Source organism: Alligator mississippiensis, chromosome 2 (assembly GCF_030867095.1).
Source record: "Alligator mississippiensis isolate rAllMis1 chromosome 2, rAllMis1, whole genome shotgun sequence".
Classification (NCBI taxonomy): domain Eukaryota; kingdom Metazoa; phylum Chordata; order Crocodylia; family Alligatoridae; genus Alligator; species Alligator mississippiensis.
The window spans coordinates 200,639,569-200,656,925 of record NC_081825.1 but is presented as its reverse complement, the minus strand read 5'-3'; positions in this window follow the sequence as shown (position 1 = coordinate 200,656,925).

Sequence of the window (17,357 nt, the reverse complement as noted above, 5' to 3'; positions counted from 1 at the left end):
TCTGTGGAGGACCCAGCATCTGGTTGCCTGCCCCACTTTTTTTCTCTGTGGGGTTTTTGCCCCCTGGATATCTAGGGGTCTAATTTTGCCCCTGCGCTGCAAATTTGCAGCAGGGGAAACTTTTTCTAGTTCCTGAACATACCTCTTGGTTTGAGATGCTGCAAGAGGCATGTATGGGCTCATCTGGATGTGCCCAGTGAGTGTATCTCAAAGGTGCATCTAGGATGCATCTGGCATTGGGGTATGTCACAGTCTCTAAAATCAGGGGCTGAATGAGTATGGTAAATAAAATATTTCATTGTTTGGATAGTGGTCCTTCTGTAACACTTGTGGGGAAGCTTTTAATGAGGGCAACAATTCTATAAACATGGATCAATATCTGATATGTGGTCAAATTGGGTATTTAGTTCTCCAGGACTTGCAGCTCAGCACTTAACACAAACACTTAATCCATTTCAAATTAACAATAATGATAATAAGAATAATAAAGAAAGGATGGATTGCGGGGGGGGGGGGGAAGAGAGAGAGTAGCTAATGTTGAGTGTTGACACCAGTGACTCTTCAAAGCACATCAATGAAAAAACCTGTAACAAAGGTGATACCCATCTCAAACAAATTACTGAAGTACTGTCAGTTGGTTTTATTCTCATGTTCACTATAGGCTACTTATTTAAAGTAGGGCAATAAAACTCATCCAGATTTATATTACAATCCATTATATATAATCTTCATAGCACAGTTTTGTACTTGTTTGCTGCTCTTCAATTATCTTGAAAGCCACGTTTCTTTGACTGGAAAATATTAACTGTAACTTAGAAAGAATTGGAAGCATCTCCTTCTTCAATCTCTCACTTTAATCATGAAGGAAATTGCAGAAATACCATTGAATACAGCTACTGAAAACACATTTCCCACTTAATCGTACATACACTGAAATGTACTGTTCTATTATTTGCATCACATTTTACCTCTTCATTTAAGAGTTTAAGTTGGTATAACAAAGAAAGCTATTCTAAGATATGTGCTGCAGAGATCAACATTTAAATTTAGGCTGTTTTGTATTCTGGTAGAAGTTAACGCTTAGAAAGTAGGTCCAGTGAAAGTATGTGCGCTATGGTCACAGGAGGTCAGATAAGGTTAATGAAAATGGCTTTCAGTAGCAAAGTACAGCTCAGACTCACTAAATGGATCTATATTTGGCTTCTAAATGCAAACAAAATGTAATGAAGCCCCAAACTTACATTTAGGGTTCCTGGCCATTACATTATGAAAATGTTTTTTAGAAAAGAAACAAAAACAGGGTTAAACAGAAATATGCCAAAATGACATTAAGCTTTTCTATCAGAAAAAAAATCAGGACTGTATGTTTTATGATGCATAATAGATTTTCCACTGTTTAGGGACAAGATGTGCCAGAAGGAGTTATAGGGCTATAGATGATGCCTTCCTTTTTGCCAATGTACCGCTGCAGTATTCCTAAGTCATATAGATAGTACAGAAAGTGACCTAGTGATTGGGTCAGTGGAATTGCTAAGATTTTACACAGGTACCCTTAGATCAGAATATAAGCCATTCTGTATATATAGATATATGCATAAGAATGAGCATGTTAAGTACAATGAATGTTGTCCAGTCCTAAGTACTGTCTTCTTGTATAAATTGGCTATGTTATGGCATAGCAATACAAATAACTTTTTATGTCCTCAGTGGTGCTATAGAGTACAACTGTTACTGTGTTCCACCACTTCAAAGAAAAACACCCTTCAACTAAAGCAGTGGTCTCAACCTTTCTGGACTCAAGGCAACCCTCCACAACTTTTGTGAATTGTGTGGCAGCCAATTAAAAAAAATGATTGGTATATTACAGTGCTTAATTCCTTGCAGAGGTACTGGACATTGGGGGTGGGGTGTAGCAGCCCCTGCTAGACCCCGGCAGGAGGGGCTATGCTGGAGAAAAAATGCCCCCAGCAGGACACAGACAAGCAGTGTCATCCTGACCCACTGGATGCAATCCCCAAGACCAAAACTCACCTGGCCAGGTCTGGGAAAACCCTGCTGCCTGGCATGCCAAGGTAGGACACTGGGAGTCGTGCAACTCGCCCAGCAGGGGCCAGACAGACTGCTGAGACTGGTAGGGTCCTGAATGGGCAGTGCTTCCCGAGCAAGCTGAAAGGAACTCTGGGGAAGGGAACGGGGGCTGCATACCTGGCCCAAGGAGCATGTGACCCGAGGGCCCTTGCTGACTGGCCCCAGGGAAGCTCAGGAACCTTAAAGGGAGAACGCTGAGAGAGGCTTAGTATTTGGCATGGAGGAAAGGAGAAAAGGCTGCAGCCAGACTGGGAGAAGGACTCTGCTGCAGCCAGGATCCAGCCAGCTGAACCCTCGTGGGATGCCAGGAAGACTGACCCTGAGTAAGAAGCCAACACTACCAACTGACCAGATAAGTGAAGCAAGACAATGGGGGGCTTATGGGTGGACCCATCGGCTAGGGAACTGGGGACACCTGGAGGAAGAGTACCCCAGTGAAAGAGTGTTAAGCCCTCAGGAGAGAGGGCAGAAAGGGATACCAGAGGCAATGAGCCTTGGAGGATCCTAGACTTCCCCAGGCAAAGGAGTGATTTGCCCGGAGGAACTGAATCAAAGAGATCACAGGCTCGGGGCAGCTACCAGTAACAGAATTAGATCCCAGAACAGGCTCAGAAGTTTTTCCTTTTGTTGTGCGACTTCCTGCCCTTCGGGTGGGGGGGCTGGACTCGATGATCTTCCGAGGACCCTTCCAGCCCTAATGTCTATGACATCTATGAAATAATTCCATAATCCCAGGCTAGGGAAACATTGCAGGGGAAGTCAGATCCCCTGCACACCTGAGTTCAAATTAATCAAATCAGCGAGTCAACACCTGAGACTCAGTGAGGAGTCTGTGTGTGAACCCCTGGGACTGGCAGGCAGAGATCCCATCTCTCAGAGATCCACTGATCCTGGAGAGAAAGAAGATTACCTCAAGCTGAGTTTAAACATCTGAGGAGGAGAGGCCCGTCCAGAGAACATGACCATCAAGCTTCTATGAAGCCCACAGGTGCTCCAGGCCAGAGAGGACCTGAGGACCAGTGACTTTTACTCAGTGCCAGCAGGAAAAGACGACTCATCACCTGAGTAGAATGGGGCAGGGTGTAGGGGTGGTGGAGCCCTGTGGAAGACCAACCTTGCCCGTACAATCATCACCCAAGAGACTATCCATACTCCCAAAGAATAACTTGACATCAAAGATGTGGCAGGTGAGAGGGAGAGAAGATGAGGTAGAGGTGATTCCAATGTGATTCCTGTGATTTCAATGTGGTGAAGAGTGGCAGATAAGCCTGCCCACTCACATGTGGGATGGGCCAGTCAGGGACATACCTGAGCTGGTGCTTATCTGCTTATCTCCTCACATCTCACTTTGTCTTCACACCTTGCAGTGCCCTTAGACTCAATGAAGTAAATAATAACAACAATTTAAAAACTGTTTAAGGATGAAATGTTGAAATAGAAGAGTATTTAGATCAGTCTTAAAAAGTAGGACTAATTGCTAGCTAGTAAAAGCAAGCAAAAAAATCAGCTCACATTCTCCAGGACAATGAAACTCAAGCTTACAAGCAAGTGCATTGCATTTGTCTGTGACTCAACTCAGTTCCAAAATACATTTTACAAACAACTAGAGATACTTTAGAAGAAAAAACAAACAAGAAAACCATATTTTGGGTAAAAACATTGCTTGTTTGCTTTAGGAGAACCAGAACAAAGTAAACTCTCTTCAAGAGATCCTTAGATCTTTGAGCTGCTTACTCAAGTAAGGTTCTCAACAACTGAAGAAAAACACAAGAACATATACTTTTCAAAACCTTTCCATGAAGCTTTGAGCTGTTTTTTTTTCATACTGCATCAATAAACCTTTCTAACAGACTAAACTCTGTATAGCATGATCCAGATGCTTTTCTGGATTATGGTTGTAAGAGGCATGACATCAAGCCTATTAACAGCCACATTGATTTCAGTGAGTTTACATTTTTTGGATGTATCCTAACCAACATTCCTGGAAATAGGATGGAGTTTTGCCCATCCTTGGAGAGCTTCACTGGGTCCCAGTTTTGCACTTCCAAGGAATATAAATGATAGATATATTATATTATACTTATATAATATAATATAATATATCTTATTTTATATAGTAATGTAATGTAATATATATTACCATTACATATATATCAATCTATATATAGAGATATTATAAAAGATATTATACAGATATAATGTCTTATTTCATAGACAATAGAATCATATCCTGATGGAGGATATCCCACCTATCAGATTGCCAGATGAGCAAGCAGAGAAAATTCAAGATATGTAGCTGAAGTATGGATCCTCTAAGGAGCAGAGATGAGGAAAAACCTGAGTCACTGGAGAGTCTCTATATAGGAGGAATCTAAGAAAGGCTGGATGAAAAATCTCAGGAGTTGTGAATAGGAAGAAGCAGAAATGGAAACCATGAAGAGATTTGCAAATTATAGTGAATTAGAGACAGTACAATGGTATGTAGAACAGGAGAGGTAGAAACAGTGGAGAAACCAATCGGGAGTACATGAAAAAAAGCAAGCACCTTTGAGAGCATTAGGGGGCTCTTGGGGTGTCAGTGCAGAGGAGTGAAGTGGCAAAATAGATTGGGAAGTATTCTGTCTGTAAAACAGAATACAAAGATTTACACTTTAAAATATTTAAAAATTCCAACAATCCCTTTCAAGACTGTACAGGGATCTTTACAGCCTTAGCAAAGGGCAGCACTGTTAGATCATGCTCATGCCTAAGGGGGAAAAACATGATTACAAGTCCCACAGTAGGGATTTTCAAGATTAGTTGCCTAGCACGGATGGCAGTCACGCACATTAAGGTAATGTTTTAATTGCTCATGGCTGAGTTACGGGGAGAATCCCAGAGCATACAAATACTTGTGACATTAGAAGAGGCACTGTCATGTTGGATTTTCCTAAAATTGACTGAATTAAGAAAATGGAGCAAAGTTTCTGATGTGTACCTACTAGAGAAATTGTGTGGTGCTGTCACTTTGCAAGCAGATTTGAATGGAGGCATCTTTTACCAAGCTACATGTCTGAGGGGGCAGTTTCCTTCTCCCTCCCCAAACTTCTACTCCCATTCACAGGCAAAAGAGAGAGAAGTCCAGCAAATAACCAGAATGCAAGAGTCATCCTCTTCCTTCCCCAACACTTGCTAATCAGGTATTGAGGAGAATCAAATAATTCTCACATTATTTGTAGAACAAGCAGCCAACAGGTACTGGTGGGGACAGGGCTGGAAGGATAGAGGATTACCTAGGGAAAGCTATATTAGTTTACTCTACCATCATGGATAGGCACCCTGGTCTAGCAAGAGGAAAGGAAAAAGTAACCACTGCTTAAGATGAGAAGAGATCAGGCATGTAAGTGGGTTCTGGGCCAGGAAGGAGGAGGAGAAGGTGCAGTGCAATACATATAAGAGGTGGAAGAAATATGATGGGACAGAAGAAGGCAGTGATGTGGGTAGGAGGAAATTCAATGAGGGCTGGAGCATGTGGGGGATATCATGAATTTGGGATAGGGAATAGGAGCCAGCACAAGGAGATGAGAAGCACAAGGTGTGCCTGCCACTTTAAGATGTGCGAGTAAAGCAGTCAGGCTTCACAGCTGCCCAAAGGTGGGCTCAGGTCACAATCAGGTGGGCACCTGACCAAAGGGCAGGCTCCTGATTGGGTGAGGCCTGAGCCCAGTCAGGATATAAGCATGGTCACTGGGGACAGGGAAGAGTTCTCCCTGGGAAGTGGAAGGAGAGACATCTTTCTGCTGGGGGCCTGCAGCAGAAAACTTCCAAGTGCAAGACAGTGCCAGTGCCTGCTCCAGAGAACGTAAGTTGACTTGCCTGCCTGGGAAGCAACCCCAGGTGAGGCTTTGCTGTAGTGAGGCAAGAGCATCAGGTGGCAAGGATTTGTTCCTGTAGGGACTGCTTGGGCAGGAGACCATTTGCAGCTCAGGAGCTAGGCTGTGGTGGGGCTTATTCCCTGTGGGAAGGAGGGTGAGCTAGTCTTCAGAGGGAACTTGGACAACTGAGAGACTTGAAAGACCAGGAGGAAAGAGCTGGAGCTTGTTGGGGATGGAGGAGGCTCTGAGGGACCCTGCAGGGGTCCCCAGCCTGGGCAGGGTTGGACAGGAGAGGCACAGAGAGCGATGCCGTAGGGAACATCATCCAGGCCTGTTGCTTGGAACAGCTAGGACCTGGGTCTGGGATTGGTCCCAAAACCACCGGGAGGAGGAGGAGGTGGTGAGATCCCTGTGGAATGAAGAGAACAGCCTGGAGAGTCTCATAGGAGAGACCAGATTACAGCCAGGGGTGGAGACCAGATTAGAGCCTGGCCACAGGTGATGACCTGGTGAGGGGACTCCAGGTCCTCAACCACCTGGGTGATAGCAATCATCGCTTGCTGGAATTCACCATCCAGCACAGGGTGTCAAGGGCCTGCAGCAAGGCAGTAGCCCTTGACTTCAAGAGGGCCAACTTCAATGAGTGGGAGAGGCACTGGGATCCTGGAGAGTAGGGGAACTGTATGCCCAAGATGAGTGGTCATTCCTTAAGAAGAGGATACTCAGAGCCCAAGGGGTGACAATCGCAATGAGAAGCAAAAGAGGCAAGAGTGCCCAAAAGCCCCCCTGGCTCACCAAGGGCATTTGGGAATGCCTTTTTACCAAAAAGGAGGTGTACACCCAGTGGAAGGGAGGGGCTATCATCAAAGAGGAGTATACCTTCACTGCTCAGGTCTGTAGGGGTGCTGTTAGGAAAGCTAAGGCAGATATGAACTAGGGCTAGCATCAAGGATAACAAAAAGTACTTTTTTAAATACATAGGGAGTATGAAGAAGGCACCAGGTAATGTGTGACCCCTGCAGGATATGCTTGGCAATCTGGTGGTTACACCAGAGGAGAAAGCAGACCTCTTTAACAATTTATTTGCCTCCATTTTGTTGTGCAGGGACCGGGACTCCCCTACCGAGATTCAGGATGGACTCAGGAGAAACTCCACCAGGCCTAGGGTCAGGGAGGACAGAGTTAGGGAACTTCTGGAGGGGCTGGGTGTGTTCAAATCACCAGGTCCAGGTGCTCTTCACCTCAGGGTATTGAGGAAATTGGCAGGGGTTATCATGGTGCTCCTGGCATGGCTTTACGAGCACTCGTGGTGGTCTGGCCAGGTGCTGGATGACTGGAAGAAGGCCAATGTGGTCCCCATCTTTAAAAAAGGGAAGAGGGAGGACCCGGGCAACCATAGGCCCGTTAGTCTTACTTCAATTCTGGGGAAGCTCTTTGAGAAGACTATCAAGGAGCTCATCTGTGATGGGCCAGCAGCAGGGATGATGCTCAAGGGCAACCAGCATGGTTTCATTAGGGGCAGGTCCTGTCAGACCAACCTGATTGCCGTCTATGATCAGGTCACAAAATCATTGGACGCAGGTGTTGTGGTGGATGTAGTCTTTCTGGACTTCAGGAAGGCCTTTGACACTGTCTCCCACCCCATTCTCATTAAAAAAGCTAGGTGACTGTGGCATTGATGCCTACACAGTCAGATGGATTGCAAATTGGCGGAGGGGTCATACTCAGAGTGGTGGTGGATGGGTCATATTCGACCTGGAGGGAAGTGGGCAGTGGAGTCCCCCAGGGCTCGGTCCTTGGGCCCACACTGTTCAATTTCTTTATTAGCGACTTGGACGACATGGTGAAAAGCATCCTATTTAAATTCACAGACAACACCAAGATTTGGGATGAGGTTGGCACGCTAGAAGGGAAGGACAGATTACAGTGGGACCTGGACAGGTTACAGGGGTGATCAAATAAAAATAGGATGGGATTCAATACTGACAAGTGCAGGGTGCTTGTAACAGGGACTCTAGCCCTGTTACCAGAAGGCACGTCCACCCCTTTAAGGCCAGAACTTTCTGGGAACGAAGTGCTGGAAAAGAAGGAGTTAAATGCTGAGCCTGGTCAGCTAGTCAGCTGACCAGAAGGGGCAGGACTATAAAAACCCTGAGCAGAGCGGCAGAAAAGGGGGGAGCTGCCAAAGGGGAAGGAGTGCCTCAGGGAGCTCCATGGAGGAGCGGTCCAAAGGTGGGAAGAGGGGAGTCACGGAAGCCCTGGAGAGACGGCAACCACATCATAGCAAGGACGTAAGCCGATGGTGGGGAGCTGAAGCACAGACCCTGTGAATGTAAGCGGACATGCTGCTTTTCCATATCACATTAGCTGTTGGCAGCTATTACCCATGGACAGGACTGTTTCGTTTTGTTTTTTTTTTCTTTTTGATTAACGAATAAAACTGGCGGTTTGGGTGAGGCTATTAGGAGAAGGAGGAGGCCTCATTTTTGGGGACCCACTATGGAGTGGGGACTCCAGCACCAGCAAGGATGTGGTTTTTGAGGGGCACAGACCCCAGTGCCAGCAAGGGTGCGGTTTGGGGGCATAGACCCTGGCTCCTGAAGGCATGATCTTAAAAAGGCCAGGGAGGTCTGGTGTACCTGTGGTACAACTTTATTTTGGTATTTTTTTTGGACTGAGAGGGTGCAAGTTTGGGGTTGTCCCCTGGTTTTGAACTTGTAACCCCCCCCAGCTGTGGGGCCGGCACCTGGGCCTCTGGGCCAGGGCAGTTGGGCTCCAGATTAGAGCAGAAAAGGGGGCCACAAGCCTCAAGACACCAAAAAAGGCTGGAGCCTTGGAGTCAAACCCTGTTTAGTGGGTTTAGACAGGGAGGCCTAGCTAGAGAAAAACAAGGGTCAGGCCCGTGTAGGAGAAAGGCCCTAGCATACCCAATACAATAGGCAGTGTCCCACTCGCAAGAACATCATCATAATAATTTCCATCAAGATGTGACAAGCGAATATAGGGCGGGACATAGGAACCCCAAAAAAGACTCTAAGGGCGCCCCATGTAAGGCGTGGATTACTAGGAAGATAGCACTGGGGAGGGCAACCTGTTACAGTGTTGCACTTAGGCAGTAGGAACCAGCAGCATACCTATAGGCTAGGGAACTCCCTTCTCGAAACCATGGTGGCAGAAAAAGATCTTGGAGTCATTATTGATTCCAAGATGAACATGGGCCGACAATGCTAGGACACGGTCAGTAGGGCTAACCGTACCTTGTCGTGCCTCCACAGATGCATCACAAGCAGGGCCAAGGAGGTGATCCTCCCCCTCTATGTGACACTGGTCAGGCCACAGCTGAAGTACTGCGTCCAGTTCTGGGCACCACACTTCAGGAGGGATGTGGACAACATGGAGAGGGTCCAAAGGAGGGCCACTCACATGACACAGGGACAGCAGTGCAGAGCCTACGAGGAGAGGCTACAGGACTTTAACCTGTTCAGCCTTCACAAGAGAAGGCTGAGGGGGGGACCTGGTGGCCATCTATAAACTTACTAGGGGGCACCAGCAGGGATTGGGAGAGACCTTGTTCCCCCGAGTTCCCCCCGGAGTAACAAGGAGTAGGTTTAGACTAGACATTAGAAGGCACTACTTCTCAGTCAGGGCAGCTAGGATCTGGAACCAACTTCCAAGGGAAGTGGTGCTGGCTCCTACTTTGGGGGTCTTTAAGAGGGGGCTTGATGTTTACCTAGGTGGGGTCATTTGAGCCCAGTTCTCTCTCCTGCCCAGGGCAGGGGATAGGACTAGAAGATCTACAAGGTCCCTTCTGACCCTACATCTATGAATCTATGGATGTCCAGATCTGAGCAGAGGTCCAGAGGTGGAGGCCCAGGGTTAGACTAAGAGTGGAGGCCTAGCAGGCATGACCTGGATGAGTGTGGCAACAGGCTGGTGACTAGACAGGCAAAGTTTCCACCTTGACTGGCCCTAGTTGAGGCCAGGGCCTAGAGAGACTGAAGGTGCAGAGATGCCCACTGTGGTGGGCCAGTAGGGGTGTTCCTGCCCTAAGCCCCCCACCTCACTGCACCCGACCACCTTTCAGGCTCCGAGTGCCTCCCTGGGGGCACCTCACATCTGGCTGACCCCCTTCCTGGAGCATGCCCACCAGCCTGGGGGTATAGCTGCCACCACCCAGGGATGGGCTTGATCCTGGCACTGTGCCTCCTGGGAAACACAGGCCTAGTAGCCCTTGAGGGAACTTGATTCACTTCAAGAACTTGGGGTGCTTCCCTCAGTTGGAAGCACAACTAGTGGTCTCCTTTAGTCAGCATAACCTAGACCCTCTCCCAATAAGTCTGGCATGCTAGGTACAAAAGAGAACTTTATTGGTTACAAGGAGTAGGGATGGAATAGGGTAGAGAGTTGAGTAGTATCAGAGAAATCCCATAGAGCAAACAGGGTGGCTGGAGTAGCCTTTGATCATGCAACTGAGTTACTGCAAGCTATATATCTAGTTAGATCTCAGGGAGCTTACTCACAAGTATCACCCAGAGGCAGGTGAAGATTCCCTCTGGAGGCAGGCAGTTCACTGATCAGGAGTTTTGAGAGAGAGCAAGTTTCAGATGGTTCAGCTCTTTTCTCTCTGAGTTTTCGTTGTGGCTGCTGCCCCTCCCCCCCAGCAATCCTTAACTTATATAGCCCTTATGACCTCATTTACCTGATCCAATGGGGGCCAGCACCTGTTGGCTGCCAGCCAACCAACTTGAAATGCATCATTGGTTGCTCGGCAAACTGGCAGAGTCTCTAGCCCTCTCCCATTCAGGTTGGCATTGCTTAACAATAGGAAGCGTAAGCCCCTCACCCAGGTATGTGATGCCAGTCACATAGGCAGAAGGAGCAGGTTTCCCCACTCCCTCAGGAATGTATCCAACTCAGGTTACAACTCAGGGTTACCTAATGAGCCCATATTAACCAAATTGTCACAGAGCAGAGCTTTTAGGGAGAGACAGAGGTGGCATTCTGCCACACCCACCACAAGGGTTGAGCCTGGCACCCTGACTGGCCAACCTGGGGCCAGGACCACAAGGGTCAGAAGGTTCCTGTGCCAGGGCACTAGTGGTGCCTGCCACTTCAAGGGCTAGATCAAACACTCAGCAGGTGTTTGATTACGGCAACCATTTTAGAACTCTGGCCACCTATGTAAACAAGAGTAGTTTGCTGCTGGGAGGCAGGCAAGAAACATTGCCTGGCTGAGCTTCTGCATGGGAACATCTTTCAGGTAGGAGCAGGAGGCTCTGGTCCTGGGCATGACCTAAAACTGCACCCTGCCAGGAATGGGTCGTCTGGTGGGGCTCCTAGTGGCACAGGAGCCCTCAGGAAATGCCAGACTAGTTACCAGCCCGGTGCAAGGCGGGTAGGGGTGCCTTAACCCCAGCCCTCGCCTTCAGGTGGGTAATATGATACATCTAATCCAGGGAAGGCCAGGTAAGCTTCTTGAAGCACCTGAGCCTGCTAGGGTGAGTGACCCCACGAGGCCAGGCACACTTTGTGAAGCACCTGAGCTGGGAATTGGGGACCCTGATCCCTGAGTGCAGGCAGGAGGCTTAGACCTAGTCTGAGGAACCCGAATGGTGAATGCTGGGGCCAGGACCCAGATAGGGGTAAAAAGGGCCAGGGGCCCACCACGAGTGATGCCCATATAAAGCAAAGAACCTTGGGGCCCCGACTGGCCTGAGACAGGGCCAGGACTTAAAGGGAAGCCGAAGGTCCCAGGGAAGGGGCCACAGCTAATGGGCGAAGGGGATAGTTGATATGGCTGCCTGAGATGCTATCTGCAAGGCTTGGGCCATGGTGTAGGGGTAGAACGGAGCCACAGATGGGTCCCTCCCCCCCCCCCCCATATCAGGGTGTATAATGGGCAGCCTCCTGCCTAATTATCACATCAATATTATTATATCAATGCATGGCAGATGAGTGAGGCAGGTGACTGACCTGTAGATAGGGGGCAGGTGGGTGCTTGCACCAAGCATGAAAGCTTGCCACTGTCACAGTTCCCAATAAGGAGGGAACCATGGAGGAGAGATGGAGGCCTAGGCACCTGTGCCAGGATGAAGGGATATCCTCAGTATCCCTGGAAGCCAGGAGGAGAGAGGCCAAGTATGTGAGGGATAAGGGCCAGTGTAAGGAGGGGCTTCAGATATGGATAGAGGCATCAAAGGGAAGAAGCTATGAGGACTCCAGGAGAGGGCTTAAAAGTTCTTTGGTCCTGGGTAAGACCTGAAACCTCAGCCTGCTGGGGTTGGATGGTGTGGTGGGGATGCCTGTGGTGGGGCAGTCTCCAGGAAATATCACACCTGTGACTTCCCAGTGAAAGGTGAGGATGGGGTGCTGGAAAGTCTCCTCATAGAGAGGACAGGTTAGAGAAGATAATTGGGGGCCAGGAAGGCCCAAGGCTGTAGAGCAGGCATGACCTCATGGAGCCTCAGGGAGGTCCCATCTTAGGCTCATTCCTTCACAGCCTTCCTAGTAGGGAGGCATAGTAGGAGAACAGCTACAGGGAGCTGGCTGAGCCTTTTTGTAGCTAGCCCATTATTGCTTGCTTTCTTGCTTTGCTCCTTCTGCCTGTTTGTTTTGGTTTTTTTTTTTTTTATTATTTTTCTTTTTTTAATGCTTTGGTCAGTGTGTTATGACCAGGGCGTCAACTTGAAAGGACACCTTCTAGGGAAGGTTCAAGGTAGGGCATGAGACCCTGAGTGGGCTAAAGCCAGGTGTTGGAAAGGATGCCAGGTATGCCACAGTGTACCCAGAAACAGCCCTCCAGATAACTAGATTGCTGAATTCCGGTTGCCAGTGGACGCATGCATCCAGAGGGCAAAGCAGCTTTGGCCAGCTATAAGTATCACAGTTGACAAGTGGACAAGGTATAGGGGAGGTGGAGCCCCAAATCAACTGTGTCCGAGCCATCAGTAACCTCAGCTGGGGCATTCGTCTCACGCCACTGAACCCCTCCTTTAACTAGTTCCATTCCATCAAGACATAGCAGACAAGTTGGGGAACAAGCCCTGCATTGGGGAGACTCGTGAGGTCGGGTATCAGCTAAACAGTGACTTGACAATCATCAAAGGCATGGCAGGAGAGGTAGGCGGGCAGTTTGCTCTGAAACAAGTGGGCAGGCCAACTTTCAGACCAGCCCCAGGATGCCCACTTGTTACAGTCACCTCAGAAGACAACTGTCAGGCAGAAAGGGTAGCTTCAGGTGAAGAAGTGGGGAAGTAAACTTCATGGAGAGATGAATAGTGCTATGCCATACATTACTGCTTGGCTGCTCTGTCAGTTCTTTTTGAAAATCCCACTTCAGAGAATGCCGGTAAGGAATAGAAGCAGGAAATCATGAGGAACTCCCCCTGGAAATCAGCATGTTAGAAGGCCAGGGAATCTCTGTTGATTCAGAGAACCATAGTTTGGATGGTATCCTGATGTGTTTCCAAATTGTACACACTTTCCATTGCTTATGGAAACCTGTATTTTTGTACTTTTTATTCTGGGTCACATCATGCTCTTTTAGAGGATAATTCACTGTGTATTATGGGACCATTATGGTCCCACTGCAGGAATGCTTCCTAACAGGCTGTTGTCCTTGTCATCTGATCATCCCTCCCACTCTGATATTATGTTCAAAATTACTCCACAGTGACTAGGTTTCCCATTCTACCTAGTCAGACTTTTTCAAGGACAGCACCTAGCCACATAACAATGTACTTTGGATTTTTTTTTGTTTTGTTTTTGATGTGGAAAAGTGAGCGCAACAGCATCAAAAAATTGCATGTGTACTTCTGCCTATCTTATCTGTGTGTTTTATTGTCAACAGCTTTCACTTAGTCGTCTCTGCAAGACACAGAATCCCACTCCAGATGCAGGGCAGGCTTTGTTAATTTAGCTCCCAGCCCCAGAGGGAAAGAGAAGGATCAGTATTGTTGTGCTCAGTTTATGTACATTGATCCATGACCTTGATACTGTTCAATAGTGCTATGTAGCACTGCCAAAAAGATCAGATTTAAAAAGTAGCTGGAAGCCAGTTGAGTGAAGAAAAGCTTCAGAGAACTATCTAGAGCAAGAGAAGAAACCTTCACAGCATTTTTTAAAGCAACCAATCATAGCGTTGGTTACAGCACAATACCTAGAATGAAAGCAGTTAATTTAGTTTTTCTGAAATAATTTACTGATATTTAGAATGCTGTTTTCATCAACATTTATATATAAAGCTTTTCAACATTTATATATAAAGCTTTTTATAACAGTGGCATTTCTGATGAGATAAGAGTTTAGACCTAGATTCCTAATGTGAGACATAAGTAGAATATAGGTACCAAATCCCAAAGTGAAATCCACAAACCCCTGTCTAACCCTATGGGTACTTCAAGTACTGCTTTTGTGACCATCTTCATAGTTTCGTAGTTGGTAGGGTCAGAAGGGACCTGAGCAGATCATCAAGTCCAAACCCCTGCCATGGGCAGGAAAGAATACTGGGGTCAAAGGACCCCGGCAAGGTGTCTATCTAGCCTCCTTTTAAAGACCCTCAGGGTAGGAGCGAGCGCAACTTCCCTTGGAAGTTAGTTCCAGATCCTAGCTGCCCTGACTGTGAAGTAGTGCCTCCTGATATCTAGCCTGAATCTACTCTCTGTCAGCTAATGGTCATTATTCCTTGTTACTCCCAGTAGTGCTCGGGAGAACAGGGAGTCTCCCATTGCCTGCTGGTCCACTCTGACTAATTTGTAAATGGCCCCTAGATCCCCCCTCAGCCTTCTCTTGTGGAGGCTGAACAGGCTCAGGTCCCTTAGCCTCTCCTCGTAGGGCCTGCCCTGCTGCCCCCTGATCATGCAAGTGGCCCTCCTCTGAACCCTCTCAATGCTGTCCACATCCCTCCTGAAGTGCAGCGCCCAGAACTGGATGCAGCACTCCAACTGCGGCCTGACCAATGTCATATAGAGGGGGAGGATCACCTCCTTGGACCTACTCGTGATGCATCTGTGGATGCATGACAAGGTGCGGTTAGCCTTCCTTACTGCATCCCCACACTGGTGGCCCATGTTCATTCTGGAGTCTATAATGACTCCAAGATCCTTTTCTGCCTCTGTGCTGATGAGAGAGGAGTTCCCCAGCCTGTAGGTATGCTGCTGGTTCTTGCTCCCTAGGTGCAGTACCTTGCACTTGTCAGTATTGAATCCCATCTTGTTCTCATCTGCTGACCCCTGTAACTTGTCCAGATCCAATTGCAGCCTGTCCCTCCCTTCTAGCATGCCCACTTCTGCCCACATCTTAGTGTCATCTGCGAATTTGAACAAGGTGCTTTTCACCCACTCGTCCAAGTCGCTGATGAAGATGTTGAACAGGACGGGCCCAAGGACCGAGTCCTAGGGGACCCCACTGCCCACATCCCTCCAGGTCAAAAATGACCCATCCAAAACCCCTCTCTGGGTGCAGCTCTCCAGCCAATTGGTGACCCATCTGACTGTGTAGGCATCGACACCACAATCTCCTAATTTTTTAACGAGAATGGGGTGAGGGAGAGTGTCGAAGGCCTTCCTAAAGTCCAGAAAGACTACGTTCACTGTGACACCTGTGCCAAGGATCTTATGACCTGGTCATAGAAAGCCACCAGGTTGGTCTGACAGGACCTGCCTTTAGTGAACCCATGTTGGTTGCCCCTAAGCACATACACCCCTGCTTGCCCCTCGCAGATGTGCACCTGGATAATTTTCTCAAAGAGCTTCCCCAGGACTGAGGTAAGACTAATAGGCCTATAATTTCCTGGGTCCTCCTTCCTCCCTTTTTTGAAAATGGGGACCACATTGGCCCTTTTCCAGTCCTCTGGCACCTTGCCAGAGCACCATGAGTGCTCATAAAGCTGTGCCGGGGTCCTGCTCAATCTTGCTGGGGTTCAGCAGTTGTCTCACACCTAACCCCAGTCTGGATCCTCACACTGGGCTTCCTTTCACCAGCGTCCCTAAAGGGGGCCACTCTGGTACATGTGCTTTGACCACACCTAACATACACTGGCAACATGGGGTGCCTATACACATGTTCAGGGGTAGAGAAAGGCTGTGTTAATTAGAGCAGTTCCCAGAGAGTTGCTCTAATTAAAACGCTGTAGTGCCAGCCCTTTTTTTTTTTAAAATGGCTCGTTCAACAAGCTTTAGTTAAAGTGCCCCAGCAGCCACTTTTAAACCCACAGGGGCTTATACATGTGACACTGTGGCAATGCTAGAGTGTTTTAATTAGAATGTGGAGCACACTTGATTAGTTGAGTGTGCTCCAACATATTCTAATTATAACGCATCAGTGTATGTGTATAGGCATGGTTTTCAGCACAAAATGCAGAAACTATGACTACTTTCACTCCACAACCTGGGTGGTAGTGGATGTGCTGGTGGTTCCTCTTCTCCCTTCTCATAAAAAGGGAGGCAGGCTTCCTTTCCAGTGAATTAATTTAGGGACCTAAATCTAGGAGGGGCCTTTGAGTTGCAAATTATAATCTCACATAGGTGCCTAGCTCTGGGCTTCAAGGAGGCAAATGAACTGGAGAGAGGTAGGATTTCACAGACCCTTCCTTCAGTATTTCCCTTTGGCTAGCTTAGAAGTGATCCTGCACAGTGTAAGAAAACAGGGGGCCTATACTGCCTCTGCTCATAATGGAGCACTTCCTGTCTGCTAGCTTCCATGTAGCTAGCTTCCTAGCTGCTAGCTTCAAGAGGGATGCGGATAACCTGGAGAGGGTCCAGAGAAGGGTCACTCATATGGTTAAGGGCCTGCAGACCAAGCCCTACGAGGAGAGACTAGAGAACCTGGACCTCTTCAGCCTCTGCAAGAGAAGGTTGAGAGGCGACCTTGTGGCTGCCTATAAGTTCATCACGGGGGCACAGAAGGGAATTGGTGAGGTTTTATTCACCAAGGCGGCCCCGGGGGTTACAAGAAATAATGGCCACAAGCTCGCAGAGAGCAGATTTAGATTGGACATTAGGAAGAAGTTCTTCACAGTTAGAATGGCCAAGGTCTGGAACGGGCCTCCAAGGGAGGTGGTGCTCTCCCCTACCCTGGGGGTCTTCAAGAGGAGGTTGGATATGCATCTAGCTGGGGTCATCTAGACCCAGCACTGTTTCCTGCCTATGCAGGGGGTCGGACTTGATGATCTATTGAGGTCCCTTCCAACCCTAACATCTATGAATCTATGTAAAATTCCAAAAATAAGGCAATGTAGCCATCTTGGTATAGCCCTGAGCATGTGACTGCATGTCAGTGGCTATGAACTTGAGAATCTGGCAGTCAGCTTTTAAGACAGCCTCATTTCTGAGATTTGGTTCTGATGAAGTGAGAGCCAGTGGGTCCTGGGTATGACTGAAAGCTGCACCCTACTGGCGTTTGGGGTCACTAGTGGGA